Raw genomic sequence first — 16062 nt, forward strand, 5'->3', positions numbered from 1 at the left:
GTCACAGGGCGGCTGCTGGAATACAGCTCACACTCCGCTGCTCCAGGCGAGTGCCTAGCTGGTCCCACCTCCAGGCTGTCACAGAGCTCAGGCAGCAAAGGCTCTGTCTCTGCTCCCCAGCCTGTGTCCTGCCTGCACCTGTTAGCCTTGTGGGGCAGCAGTGGGTGGGGGAGGTAGGGGAACAGAGCCCCCTCACCCTGGCCCAGGGTCCCCCAAGCCCTCCCTACATGGGAGAAGAGGTGGATTCCCACCCCCTGCACAGTTCGGCTGTGGCAGGTGGGAGAGGGGAAGTCCCCCAGGCCAGTTCTGTCCCCCCGGACTGAGCATCAGCCCATGTTGGGGGAGCCCCATGCCTCAGGAGGTTTTCCCTGTCTGGGGTCCCCTGAGCCCTGGTCTTTTCTGCTACAAGAGCAGAGTCCTTCCCTTCCCTATGCAGTTGGGCCATAACTCAGCCCTGTACCCTGCAGGTCTCTGCCTCTGATCCACAGGGGAGGAAGGGAGTTGTGGGGAGTGGATCTGCTCCCATAGTGCTTGGACTGCACAGCTCCTTTGCCCAGATATGACTCCCAGCTCTGCTGACACGCTGCACAGAGCTGTCAGGGAGGCACCCATGTCCCTGGAGCCGTGCCTTCACACCCTGCTACAAAGTACCACCCCCAAGTATGTACACACTGGACACTGAGCCCAGGAGAATCCCCTCTGGCACAGCCCCAAGGAACCGACCCTGGATCCTGGAAACCCACCCAGGGAACCCCATTGCCCCACGAAATTCTGGAACAAATAGGATCATATACAAATATCTGTTAAATATTCTCTACCATTAATTTAACTGTGTCAATGCCTAAGGTTTTGTTACCACACATGATGTTCAGTAATCCAGTGAACATGAGTGGAAAATAAAGATAACTAATTCATAATAAATTAGCTCTGGGAGGGGGGTGGGGTCCATTGGGGGCATGGGCAGAACAGCTGAGAGAAGGCTGTGTGCTCATACCACCTGATTGGCTGCCAGCATAGGCATGCATGCCTCCAACTGCTGACCCTTAACCTGGGACCCTCCCCCACTCAGAGCCAGAGACTTGCAGGAGAAACCCAGAGTGAATGCCTTTCACTGTGATCTGCAGTAGCTTCCACATCCCAGACTGCCCATACCCTGCTATGGCATCCTGCTGCCAACACCAAAAATGGAGACCCAGGAGGTGCAGAGTGTCCTGCTTGTTTCTCTGCTCAACTCTTGCTGGAGCCTGTAGGACATGCATGTCCACCTGGACATGATGCAGCAGCTGGTCACCATGGCATACACTTCCATGCCCCCAATCCAGCAACTGGCCATTCTGAACAGGGCCATCTACTGAACACTGTACCTGCCAAGCATCCTGAACTGGGCCACCAATTTTCACATGGCCAATGATGCCAAGGCCATCCAAGACACCATGGATGTTGGGATGCTCTGGCACCAACTCCAGACCACTGAGCACCAGTTCTGTCTGGGCCCATGCCACCAGCACCAACTGGTGGGAGCAAATCATCCTGGGCACCTGGAACAGTGAACAGTGTGCCTAGACCTTCCACATTTACTGGGTGATGTTCATGAACATCATCGCCCAGCTGGGTCCCAACATCATGCGTCATGACATCAGCATGCAGCCTTCGCTCATTCCAGAGAAGTGGGTTGCCATCAACATTGTGAAGCTGGCTAACCCCAGAAGTTAGCACTACATCACCAGCCAGTTCAGCATGGGCAAGTCCACAGCCAGAAAAGCCATCCAGGAAGTTAGCCAGGTCATCTGCCTTGTCAACCCTCAGGAGGTGGTCATCAGTTTTTACCACATGGGCTTCCTCAACTCTGTGGGGGCTGTGGACAGCTCCCACATCCCCATCCTCTGCCTGGCCCAGGCTGTCCAGGCATTCATCAATCACAAGGGTTATTTCTCCGATGTCCTACAGGGCATCATAAGCCAGCAGGGCTGCTTCATCCACATCTTCACTGGTTGGGCAGGCAGTATCCACAATGTCTATGTGGTCTGCAACTCCCTGCTGCCTGGACTGATGGAGAATGGGTGCTATACTCCTAGGGTCCCCGATTCCTCCATTGGCAATGTCATCCTTCCATCATCCCCCCTTTATGGTTGGAGACCCATGGGGGAAGGGCTCAGCTGTGGTCTGACTGCATGGGAGAGGGCGTAGGGGTGGAATCCCCCTCTGCTTCACAGCAGGGCAGACCGGGGCTCAGGGGACCCTGGGCCAGGGTGGGGGAAACCTCCTGAGGCATAGGGATCCCCCCCCTCATATGGGCAGATGCCCAGCAGCAGGGGCTGGCACCTGTACAGGGGGCTTGTTTCCCCACTTGCAGGAGGTCATCCCAGATTGGGTGCCTAACATATGGCACATTGGGCACCCCATCAGAGAAGACCCCTGCTTGGCTGGCTTAGCATGGCCAGTAGGCTGGGAGGCATACTCTAGTGCCCCCCGCCTTCTGGCCTGAAAAGTGAATGTGAGTTCAGTTCATTATTGGTCCAGTCTATGCAGCTTAGAGAAACCTGCAAAAATGGAATTAATTCTGCCTTGGGCTTTTTAACTGTCGGTATGTAGCCATAAAGAAAAAAAGAAGAATTTATCCTTTAAACTGAAATTTCAATACTTGGAATAACTGAGGTGGAGAAAGATGTGGACATATTAGTTGATCACAGGATGATTATGAGCCACCAATGGGATATGCTTATAATAAAAGGTAAATGCAATCTTATGATCTAACATGCAAGAACTTCCCAAAAGAGATAGGAAAGTGTTAATGCCATTGTAAAAGCCGCTGATGAGATCTCACATTCAAGAAGAATGTAATTTGAACAGGTGCAGAGAAAGGATAGAGGGATGATCAGGGGAATGGACTGCTTATCTTACAAGAGACTAAAGAGCTTGGCTTGTTCAGCCTGGCAAAATGAAAGCTGAGATGGGATATGACTGCTTTCTACAAATACGCTGGGGAAAGAAATGAACTCCTTAAACTAAAAGGACAATGCACACAAAACCGAATGGATACAGACTGGCCATGAATAAATTTAGGCTGCAAATTAGAGGAAGGCTAACCATCCAAGGAATGCAGCTCTAGAACAGCCTCCTATAGGAAGAATGGGGGCAAAACTTAACTACTTTTAATATGGAAACTGATCATTCTGTGAAAGGAGCAGACTAGACTGGATGAGCAAGAGTTCTCTTCCTACCCTATGTTCAGGTAAATGTCATATTCAGGATCTGTCCCAGACCCTTCTTGTCTGGCTGCCTGATTCTGATTTAAGTGAACAGTACATATATCCTTCCAGCAGATGCTAACTTTTCAGCACCTAGACTGAATTGATCATTATAATTGTATTTATTCCATGCCTTTTGCAAGTGCCCAATGCTCTACAACCTGAGCAACATGTGAAACATATTGTCACATTTAGTGACTAGTTCAACCCTATAAATTTTGTTATAATCAGTAGTATAGCTTAGAGTAGTAGCTTAGATTCATAATTTAAGCATCACACTACTTAGATATTATGGTAATAGTCATGATAGAAAGGAAACATCATGAACAGATACATTTAAAAAAAATTATTTGGTAATGTGTTAAAGTAGAAAACAAGTTAAGCCAAAAAAATTAACATTTTAGTTCCTGCTCTCTACTCTGGCAACTCTCTCAGAAATTTAGGAAAAAAATGAGATCAGTATTTCTGGCTATGCCACTGGCCAACACTGGATATCTCAGAGGAAATACAAGAAACTCCACAGGGATATACAGAAAATTTCTTCCTAGCTGCAACACAGCAATTGCCTTATTCTCTGAAATGAATATCTTCAACTCATCCTTTTGTGAATTCTCTGAAGCTTTTGGTCCCAAAAGATATGCAACACATTCAATAAGTTAACTATGTGTTACATAAAATATTTCCTCTTCTCAGTTTCAAAGTGTGTTGCCTTTTAGTTTCACTGAATGTTCCCTTGTTCTTGTGTTAGGAAAAGAGGGTAAATAGGAGTGTCCAGTATCTACAAATGCTTTTTATTCTGTGTATAGTAAAATCATAGACTCATAGAGAAGTAGGGCTGAAAGGGATCTCAAGAGGTTATCTAGCCCAACCCCCTGCCTAAGGCAGGATCATCTCTACCCAAACAATCCCATACAAAACATAATCTAAATTTGACATAAGACTACCATCAGCCCTGACACAACACAGACCTAACACCCTAAGCTTCTATGGGTAAAGCAGGGGAACCGTGGCAGCCAATGACCTGCTTCTATGAAATGTTGTTAATATATGCTCAAGAGATCCCAGGTAGAGGGCCATGCCCCCTGCTACAGAGGAAAGCAAAAACCTTTACAGTCCACACCAATCTGACCATGCGGTAAAATTCCTTCCTGACCCCTAAATGCAATCAGTCTGACCCTGAGCAGAGGGACAAGACCCTCTAGCCAGGAACCTCTGAGTTTGCTCCCAGCAGAAGCATTGGCACACCCCACTCAGTCCCCAGCCTTGGCTGTAAAAAATACTCAATGCCTCTGAGGAAGGCTTAAAAACACCCTCACATGTGTGAGAGAAAGGCGGGGGTGAGGGCAAGGGGCAGTAGGAGCAACCAGCATAGCCCAGAAGCATTGGAAATACCCATGGTTGAACATAGGCATATCTAGATCTCATAAACTTTCATAGATTTCATAGACATTAGGGCTGGAAGGGACCTCAGAAGGTCATCGAGTCCAGCCCCCTGCCCGAAGGCAGGAAGTCAGCTGGGGTCATAGGATCCCAGCAAGATAAGCATCCAATTTACTCTTGAAGGTGTTCAATGTAGGTGCTTGAACCACCACCAATGGCAGGCTATTCCAGACCTTGGGGGCTCGGACAGTAAAGAAATTCTTTCTTATGTCCAGCCTGAAACGATCTTGCAGGAGTTTATAACCATTCAACCTCGTCATCCCTTGGGGTGTTCTGGTGAGCAACCATTCCCCCAGATACTGGTGGTTACCCCTGATAAACTTATAGGTGGCCATCAGATCACTCCTGAGCCTGCGCTTTTCCAGGCTGAAGAGTCCTATAGCTCTCAGCCTGTTGTTGTAAGGTCTGTTTTCCTGACCTCTGATCATGTGTGTGGCTCTTCTCTGGACTCTCTCAAGCTTCTCCACATCCTTTTTGAATTGTGGGGCCCAAAACTGGATGCAGTACTCCACCTGTGGCCTCACCAAGACCGAGTACAAGAGGAGAATGAGGTCTCGGGATTTGCTTGAGAAGCATCTATGGATGCAAGCCAGCATTTTCGTTGCTTTACTAGCCTCAGCATTGCATTGAAGGCTCATGTTCATCTTGTGGTCAGTGATGACCCCCAAGTCCCTTTCTTCTGTAGTGCTAGCCAGTGTAACACTGCCGAGCCTATACGGATGCTGCAGGTTTTTGCTCCCAAGGTGAAGAACCTTGTATTTTTCAGTGTTAAACACCATCAGGTTCTCATCCGCACACTTGCTGAGCCTGTCCAGGTCAGCCTGGATCACCCGCCTGTCTTCTGGTGTGGATGCTTTTGGACCCCTCTGGTCACCGCGCACCATGACGATTGACTTCCATCAACTACCACCCTCTGGGTCCTGCCGTGGAGCCAACTCCCCAGCCAGCAAATCATGGTGAGGTCAAGGCCACAGTTAGCCAGTTTTGCCAAGAGGTGATCATGGGATATCAGATCAAAGACTTTTTTAAAGTCAAGATATACGACATCAATCTCTTCCCCCTTGTCCAGGTGATAGGTCACCTGGTCATAAAAGGAAATGGGGTTGGTCAAGCAAGACCTACCCACAACAAACCCATGCTGGGGATCCCTCAGGATGTTGGCGGTGGCCAGTCCATTAAGGATGGCCTCTTTTATAAACTTTTCTAAGACCTTTCCCAGGATAGAGGTCAGGCTGATGGGCCTATAGTTTGCCAGATCCACTGTCCTCCCTTTCTTGAAGATAGGCACCACATTGGCCTTCTTCCAGTCTTCAGGCACTTCACCAGAACACCAGGAGTTCTCAAAGATCCGTGACAGAGGCTGGGCTATGATGCTCGCCAGCTCCTTGAGTACCCTGGGGTGTAGATTGTCAGGGCCGGCTGACTTGAAGGTATCCAGCTTCTCAAGGTGTTCCTTTATGAGGTCGGCATTGATGGAGGGCAGGGGATCTCCCTCACCTCGACCTCCCTGTCCTGTAGTCAGCATGGGAGTCCCATGGGACTGATGGAAGACCGATGCAAAGTACCCATTTAATAGGTTGGCTTTTTCCTAGACATCAGTCCTCCCATCTGCCATCTACACCTAGATCATCCCGAACCAGTGGCTGTCCAACCTCTTCTTGAACACCTCCAGTGATGGAATTTCTGGTTACGCCATCTAACCTTACTTTGCTGCAACTTCAAGCCGTGGATCTGCATCCTTCTCTCTGCAGCAAGAGAGAAAAGGTTCTTTCCCTTTTCTTTATGGCAGCCCTTCAAGTATTTGAAGACTTCTATCATATCCCCTCTTAAGCGCCTTTTCCACAAGCTGAACATGCCTAGCTCCTTCAGCCTCTCCTCATATGATTTGCTTTCCAAGCCTTTGTTCATCTTTGTTGCCTGCCTCTGGACCTTCTCTAACTTCTCCACATCCTTTTTAGAACGTGGAGCCCAGAACTGCACACAGTACTCCAGATGATGCCTCAACAGTGCTGACTAGAGAGGCACTATCACCTTCCAGATCTTGCACCTAATGCTTCTATTGATGCATCCTATAATTGCATTGGCCTTTTGTATGGCTGCATCACACTGCAGACTCCCAGGTCCTTTTCCATAGCACTGCCATCCAGCCAGGTATCACCCATTTTATATTTGGGTTTTTGATTATTCTTCCTGAGATGCAGCACCTTGTATTTGTCCACAATGAACTTCATCCTGCCCCTCTAGAAATGAAACAGTCAGAATCATTTTGTTCTATCCTCACAAGAAAATATCCCTTTAACCATTTTCATCTCTTACCTCTGGATTGTTTTTCATGTTTTTTCTGAGATGGGTTGAACAGAACTGCACAAAGATTCCATGCAGGAGCATATCATTGATCAATACAATATTATTAAAATAGGATCATTATTATTGTCTATCTGATCCCCAATGCAAACTAACACTTTACTTCCTTGTTTCTGAGGACCACTGCAAAAAGGCAGAAGTCTACATTGAACTGCAGATTCCCAACCCCTCTGTAGTGAAAATGCAGCACAGCAGTAGGCTGCACAGTAGGAGGGGAGAGCACTGTGAAAGGGGTGAACTGAATCAGAGGTGGGCTTAGGGTTATTGGGACCCTAGGCAAGAGAGTCATTTGGGGCCCCTTAGGGCACGTGTGCTTGCAGCAGCTCAAATAGAAGTAGTACAAATTTAAGCCAGGGCTTTTTGCCTCAGCGCATGTGCTTGGACATGCACTTTGTTGTGGAGCAAATTGGGCCAACTGGGGCAAAATAACCCTGCCTGGCTTCTCCTGAATCTGCAACCAGGGGGAGCTAGAGCCCAGGGCCAGCATTTGCAGGCAGCGTGCTTCAGCACCAGGGCGAGGGCCAACCACAGAGTCACTCTGGCAGCCGGAGCATCTCTGTGGCGGACCCAGCCTCCAGTTGCCTTGGGGCATGGTCCGGGACCATGCACTGCCCCATTTTTTTTAACTCCGTTTTTTTTTAGACCCCTGGACGTCTAATTTTGAACATTTTTTCATTCCCACACATGCCTCTTGACCCATCTCAAAGGGGTTTGAGACAGGGTAAGAGGCACGTGGGCATTCATCTGGATGTGCACTTAGAGGTGTAATTCTGATGACCTATAAGCAAGTCAGACATTTTCAATTTCAATTTCACTTTTCCTTATTCATGAAACTGCAATGAAAGTATCTTAACACAATATTGATAATACAAATAATCGGTGTAATACATTTTTATTTTTATAAAGTGTGGGGCCATTGCCCGGTTTGCTCTCCCTTAAGGCTTCTACAGCCTGCATAGTGCACTTCTGTGTCACTGAACCCCTGTGCCAGATTGGACCTTCACAGGCTGGATCAGACCTTTTCATGGGCCAGATCCAGCCTGTAGGCCATAGATTGCTGACCTGTGATCTACAGGACTCTTATCTCCTTACATATGAAAACATTTTCATCTAATACACCAGTTACCACCTTAATACTGTCCTCACTATTTTCTCTATGAAAAAAGCAAGAAGTTACAGTCTTATTTTTGTTGTGGTTGCCTTCTATTACTTTTCCTAGTTAGCATTTACCATATTACTTTCCATGTTAAATCACTTCCCCTCACATGTCTTTTTCAGTGGTTTTTCCCTTCCAGGTTACTCATGAAAAGCAACTCTGTCAACTTAAGTTTTCCCCTTTTCACTTGGGATTCTAGATGATTTGTTTGATTAAATTGCAGCCCACACACCAGCATGTTATCTCTGACTGGTCTCAGATCATTGGTAACAAATGATACCTTATTACACAGTTTTTGTTTCACTCTTCTGGTTATTTTGCCTTTCCATGTAAAATACAAAGCTTGTTAATTTTTCATTTTTATTTATAAATTTCATCATTAACTTGCTGAGTAAGACAGAGAAACTAAAAGCATAACCTGTGTGTGATCTGTCAACTCATTTAATAATGTCTTGAACTCCTTTTTTTCTCTACAATTCATAAACATTAATAGCAATTATAGTAGGGACATTTTCATTGTTAGGGTCCTGGGTGTATCTATTTTGGAATTAATTTTCTAGTGTAGATGTGATAGTGAAATAACTCGTTGCTGCAATTCAATGTGTTCCTCAATAGAAGTAGTAGTACTATTATACCAATACAACAAACATACAAAAAACCTAGAAAGCTGAAAATGGAAGGTAAATATAATGCCTAAACGTGCTCTCTAACCTACCTCAAGCATCTGCTGATTCCAAAATTCTGCCATGTATGATCAGTGGTGCATGATAAATGATGGTACAATGAGAGGCCAACATACAAAGAGGCCACTAAGGTCCTCTCTGCAGGTTACAAGTATTGCACAATTAGCTGGTTGACTGTGCAATTTCCTGGAGACTAGCTACATGTGGGAAATAGCTATCAAACGATAAAAAGCTCCAACCAGCTATAAAGTTAAAACTCAACAATAGGCATGTCTACATGTACAACTGGTCATGATTAAAGTTACTGCGCATTACCGTAATGCGCAGTAACTGACTTTTGGCAGGTGTCTACCTGTGTAGGCAACTGGTACTAAAATTAGTGCCAGTTCCTTCAAGTCCTGCCATGTCCCCCTGTGGACACCAGGTGGAGCTCCAGCCTCCAAACCATATGGCTGCCAACACCAACAGCCCCCCTCAGGTCCCAGGTCAGCTGCACACCCAGCAGTGGGAGCCAGGGCCTGTGGCTTATCTGAGGAGGGGGCACACAAGGCCTGCTGGGCTCCTGGACACAAATGCTCCTTGTTGTGTGTATACCAAAGCACAAAATGACTGCAGGCTTTTATATCCTGCAGCTAGGGGCTGCCAGGTTGCAGCCCAGCCCTGGAACAAGAGAGGTGGCCAGCCAGGAACTGTGGGGCTGAGCTCAGACTGGCCCCCTAGTGGCTGGGCAGATCCAGCACTAAAGTTAGCGCTGGGTCACGTCTACATATGCATTACTGTGCATTAACTAATCGCACCTAAATTTGATACCTGCATTTGCAGATATCAAATTTAGTCATGATTAGCCATTTTTATTGTGCAGTGGGTACGCATGTGTAGATGCATGCCCATACTGCATAGTAGATTAAGCTAATGCACATTAACGTGTCTTGTGTAGATGCACCCAATATGTACTAACTTTACAGCAGGTTGCTATCGAGCTTTAATTTGCATATGGAGCAGGGCTCCCAGCTTCAAGGGTGCACTGTGCCCAGTGTAAAACTCACAAGCCCTGAGGAATAAGGCAGCCATGATATCCAGGGCTCGGGGGTGCATGAAACCCGTGGGCCCTGGAGATCTCAGCGGCTACCAGCCCTAGGGCTCTGGGATACAGGAAGCCCTCAGGACAGGGGTATCACCCCTGCAGCAACCCTCCAGCCCCAGGGGTTTTCTGCATCCCGGGTAGGGGGGAGGGGTGGGAGGGGTGAAGATTGCCCTGCAGTGATCCTCTGGCGCCAGGGGTTTCCCACAGCTGCAGGGTAGGGAGGGATTGCCCTGCAGTGATCTTTCTACCCTTGGAGTTTGCTGCACACCTAGGGCTGGGAGACCACCACAGGAGTGATCCTCTACCTCAGGGGTGCATGGGGCACTTCCACAGCTAGAAGCCTATCAGCTGGGGTGCATGGGGCTCCCAGCTGTGGGAGCTTGCTTCTTGCTGGTGCTCCCCCTACACTGGCAATAAGGCATGATGAGGTCTAATTGACAATCCCACAATTGTGCCTCCTGCCATATATGTGTAGCATGGCAGGAGACGTGATTGGTGAATCATGCATTAGATGCTATTACACCTTTACCTGCATGTGTAGAGGTGGCCTGACACCCAATATGCTGGTTGTACTCATTAGAGTCCCTTTAGATCTCAGCATTCAGTGCTCCATCTTGATCCAGGCAGCAAAACTCCCAGAAACTATATGGATGCCAGAATACCATACTCTGTGTTGATCTGAGTGTTGTGACCCATCTGGATAACAGTTCTCCAAGAGCAATTCACCATTCCACTCTGAACAGTGTGAATCTTGGTGATCGAAGGCCCTGGCAAAGAGAATAACACAGCATTTAAATAGACTGCTTTGAGACATGCAGTGTCTAAAAGCCAACCATTTCATATCAAAACAGAACACTGCATGCTAAACCCTACGATCTCTTTAAGCTGTACCTTTGTAATAGTACAGATGCTGTGCTCTGTTTAAAAAATACTGAAATTTTGACTATACTGAAATCTATAGCAAAATACCTATTTGCTTTCATAAGGCCACAGTTTTAACCAAAGTGCAGATCTTCAAGTCCTTGGTGGGTAGCTAAACATCAATTTACACCGAAGAGGAGAAGAAACTAGTAGACTCTGGCTTTTTTAGAAGAGGAATCTGTTCTGAGACTGTTCCTTCATGATTCAGTACCAATCAGTGTTGTTATGGCTGGGGAAGAGAAGACAAGAAGCAGTTTCTATAGGGCTCTCTCAACACCCTTCTCTGCATACAGAAGATGCATTTCTGCTGCTCCTTGAGATATGACTGGGACAGGACAAGAAGTCCAAAGTTCTTCTCTGACTTTATCCCTTTATGGCTAATAAAGAATCATAGAAAAATAGGGCTGGAAGGGACCCCAGGAGATTATCTAGTCCTGCTCAAAGCAGGATTTTTTGGTAATGCACATAGAACCAGATTTCTAGAGGCTGAGTATATGCCTCACAGACTTATTGTGCACCCTAGGCACCATTTAAGAATCGACCTTGTTTTCCCCAATTGTAAGACAAGATTCACAATACTATAACAAACTGATTAGTGATATCTAGCATCGCTCTATATTAGATATAATTAGAACTGTATTGCTTTGTGTCATAGATCCTAAAATGCAAACAGGTATTCTCCCAGTAAGCTCTGGAGGCTTCAGGCTGTGCTTTTTGTGCTGGAAATCTTCTGCCCCGGCTGTTGCCATGAGGAGTCACAGCATGAAGCACACTGACAACTGTGAAGCTCCTTGTTGGCCACAGACTAGTTACAATACATGCCTAGCTCCCACAGGTTGCATGAGGATTAATTACTTCATGTTTGTAAAGCTTTGAAGATGAAAATACCCTGCAAATGCTAAATATTGCTACCTCGAATGTGTGGTGTCTTCAGGCTCTTAAGGAAACATTTCTTACTGAGCAAGGAGTTGTCATTTGAGGTATTTCTACACAGCAATCTTTATTTGAGTTATTAAAACAAAACCTGGCTGTTGTATTTTCAATTAAAGATGCAAGGATTTGTTTTATCACAGCTATTAATTCCGAGTGCTTTATCAGTTATAGAGAGCATGTACGACCTCTCTTTGATTTGATTTCTGTAAGTCTCACCACCGAGAGGGTTATTTTAATTTTCAGATTTATTCCGCTGCAGGAGAAATCATGTTGCCAGGATGCCAAGAAGAACAGATGCAACGCACCTAGCCCTGCCTCCCCTTCTGCACTGAGAATATACTGTATCAGTCCAAATAAACACCTACATGCAGGAGGCTTGGCTGCGGAACAGGGAGTTCCAACTCTCTCCCCAAGCAATGAAAAGGACTTGAGAGCTCATGGCAGGAGGGCAGAGGTCGGTAACCTCCACAGAGCCATTGGATGGGGCCTGCAGAGATGGGGATTCGGCACCGTTTTGGTAGTGGGGGCTTTTCCTGTGCTGTGGCAGGGAGAAGTAGTAGGGGTGGGCACTTCCCTTATGCTGCACTGTACAGAAGTGGTGGCAGCAGGGGCCTCCCCTATGCTGCAGCATAAAGAAGCAGCAGTGGTGCTGGGTGCCAGGTCCTAGTGGCTGACCGCCTATGACCAAGCTAGGTCATTTCAGCTCACAGCCTGAAAAGGTTGATGACTGCTGTTGTAGCAGGTAACCACATCCTCTTATGTTCTCAGCTAGCAGCATGAGGACATGCAGGAGATACTGTATTCTCTGCCCTAATGGTACCACTAGCAAAAGTCTCTGGCTCAAGTGTTTTGGAAGCAAGCTTTCCTACACCGGAATGAATATGTGTGCAGTTACTCAAGGAGAAGCAACTCAGTGTAACTCCTTACAACAGTTACATGAAGTTCCCTTTATTCTGTTTAATATTTATATAACTTATTTTTAAATTCACATTTTATTTCTAACATGAAACTGTAAAATTAGATTTGGCTTAACGTTTAGGTTTTATAAACATAGTTTCTTACCCTCTGTTCATCTGCAATACTTGCAAGTGCATGAGAAATTTAAAGTGAGTTGACTGGAAACAACATAAACACACTGAAACCAATTAGTGCAGTGGCACCCAAGCCTGGGTGAGTGGTTCAGGGTCAGTCCTGCGTGTTCAGATATAACACTGTACTGGCCTGATCCCATGTCCCCAGATCCAGCTATGTGCTAGCTTGATGCCATATACCTGGATTAGGCCACATGCCAGCCTGGCACCACATGTCTGGATCTGGCTGTACTCTGGTGTGATCTGGTACAAAGGGCCATGTTATCCAGCCCATGGGGCTCCTCATGGGTATGGAAATTAGGCAGCAGGGGAACTTCAATTAATGCTGCAACCACTTCCCTGTCGCCAAATTTGTGGACCCTTTGAGAGCCTCATGGGTCAGATGACATGACCCGATCTGGCCCATGAGGACCATACATCTATTTTGAAAGGGACCACAAGGAGCACCCTGCTAGACAAAGTGATCCAACTAAGTATAGATTCTAATGTTCACACCTGAGTAGCAGTGCAAAACTAGAAATGCCAGCAGACCTGTTTCAAAAATGACAACACTCCTCTTGTAGCTTTGTTTTTTTTCTCTCAGTTCTCCCTGTGACACTTGTATCCTCTCTGCAGATCCAAAATGCTCACTATTTCAAGTATACAATTTGTATTAAAAATTAACCAAAACAGACAGTAAGATGGCAATCACTGTCCCAAAGAGCTGTATATTATTTGTCTGTGTACTGCATTTCAGGGCATGATTCTTTTCCAAGCATTTATGCCACCCTGTTTCTGAATGCATGTTCTCCCTATTTTGCCCCAGCATGTATTCAGTTTTCTTGTATTCCTGCCTTCTCACAATTCCTCCCTCCACAGTTTATTGTTTCATGAACACACTGCTGTTCTTGGGCCAAGTGCTGAAATTCTTATTTCCCTCGGCTCCTTTGGCGTAGACAGTGACTCCAGATATATAATGTATCAGTGTAACTGGAGGCAGAATTTGGCCCAAGGGATTTACAGCATCAGGACTTGATCAGAATCTCATTGTAATCAATAGAGATCTTTCCAAGGATTTAAACGAGGTCTTTCCAAGGATTTAAAGGAGGAGGAAAGAGAGCAAAGCAGAGGTTTGCTGAACTATTATGCATCCACACACATATTATATTGAAACAAAAGGATTAACCTTACAGGGTACATACAGACGTTTGGGGAAGTTAGATCGAGTGGTCCCAGGGGAGGCACAGCCAGGCCCAGGGTCAGTGAGGAGCTAGTCAGGGAACTTCTGGTGGGACTGGACATGTTCAAATCAGCAGGTCCTGATGATCTCCACCCCAGAGTGCTGAGGGAATTAACAGAGGTCATTGCGGGACAGCTTTATGAGTACTCGTGGTGCTCTCACGAGGTGCCAGAGGACTGGAAAAGGGCCAATGTGGTCCCCATTTTCAAAAAAGGGAGGAAGGAGGACCCAGGAAATTATAGGCCTGTTAGTCTTACCTTGGTTCTGGGGAAGCTCTTTAAGAAAATTATCCAAGTGCACATCTGCGAGGGGCAAGCAGGGGAGTGTATGCTTATGGGCAACCAACATGGGTTAATTCAAGGCAGGTCCTGTCAGACTAACCCGGTGGCCTTCTATGACCAGGTCACAAAATCCTTGGATGCAGGGGTCGCGGTGGACGTAGTCTTTCTGGGATTTAGGAAGGCCTTTGACACTGTCTCTCACCCCGTTCTCATTAAAAAATTAGGAGATTGTAGTGTCTATGTCTACACAGTCAGATTGGTCGCCAATCGGCTGGAGGGCTGCACCCAGAGAGTGGTGGTGGATGGGTCATTTTCGACCTGGAGGGATGTGGGCAGTGGGGTTCCCCAGGGCTCGGTCCTCGAGCCTGCGCTGTTCAACATCTTCATCAGTGACTTGGATCAGGGGATGAAAAGCACCTTGTTCAAATTCGCAGATGACACTAAGATGTGGGGAGAAGTGGGCACACTAGAAGGGAGGGACAGGCTGCAATTGGATCTGGACAGGTTACAGGGGTGGGCAGATGAGAATAAGATGGGATTCAATACTGACAAGTGCAGGGTACTGCACCTAAGCAGAAAGAACCAGCACCATACCTACAGGCTGGGGAACTCCCTTCTTGTCAGCACAGAGGCAGAAAAGGATCTTGGAGTCATTATAGACTCCAAGATGAACATGGGCCGCCAATGTGGGGACACGGTCAGGAAGGCTAACTGCACCTTGTCATGCATCCACAGATGCATCACAAGCAGGTCCAAGGAGGTGATCCTCCCCCTCTATGCGACATTGGTCAGGCCGCAGTTGGAGTACTGCATCCAGTTCTGGGTGCTGCACTTCAGGAGGGATGTGAACAACATCGAGAGGGTCCAGAGGAGGGCCACTTGCATGATCAGGAGGCAGCAGGGCAGGCCCTACAAGGAGAGGCTACAAGACCTGAACCTGTCCAGCCTCCACAAGAGAAGGCTGAGAGGGGATGGCCATCTATAAACTGGCCAAGGGAGACCAGCAAGCAATGGGAGAGTCCCTGTTTCCCTAAGCACTACCGGGAGTAACAAGGAATAACGGCCATAAGTTGACTGAGAGTAGATTCAGGCTAGATATCAGCTGGCACTACTTCACAGTCAGGGCGGCTAGGATCCAGAAGCAACTTCCAAGGGAAGTGGTGCTTGCTCCTACCATGGGGGTCTTCAAAAGGAGGCTAGACAATCACCTGGCTGGGGTCGTTTGACCCCAGCTTTCTTTCTTTCCTGCCCATGGCAGGGGGTCGGACTTGATGATCTGCTCAGGTCTCTTCTGACCCTACCAACTATGAAACTATGAAAAATGGCCACCAAATATAAGGGAAGTTGAGATGGGGGGCCTAGTGGGGGGGGGGGCCTTGGGCAGACTGGGGGCAAGAGTAGTCCATGGGGGGAGTTGGTGGGGTCTGGGAGGATTTGGCAGGATCAGGAAGGCTAGCAGAGTCCACAGGAAGGGTTGGGAGATTCATAGAAGTAGGGTCAGAAGGGACCTTGTAGATCTTCAAGTCCGACCCCCTGCCTGGGCAGGAAGAACACTGGGCTCAAATGACCCCAGCCAGGTAGGCATCAAGCCGCTTCTTAAAGACCCCCAGGGTAGGAGCCAGCACCACTTCCCTTGGAAACT

The sequence above is a fragment of the Alligator sinensis genome, unplaced genomic scaffold (assembly GCF_000455745.1).
Source record: "Alligator sinensis unplaced genomic scaffold, ASM45574v1 scaffold281_1, whole genome shotgun sequence".
In the NCBI taxonomy this organism is placed as follows: domain Eukaryota; kingdom Metazoa; phylum Chordata; order Crocodylia; family Alligatoridae; genus Alligator; species Alligator sinensis.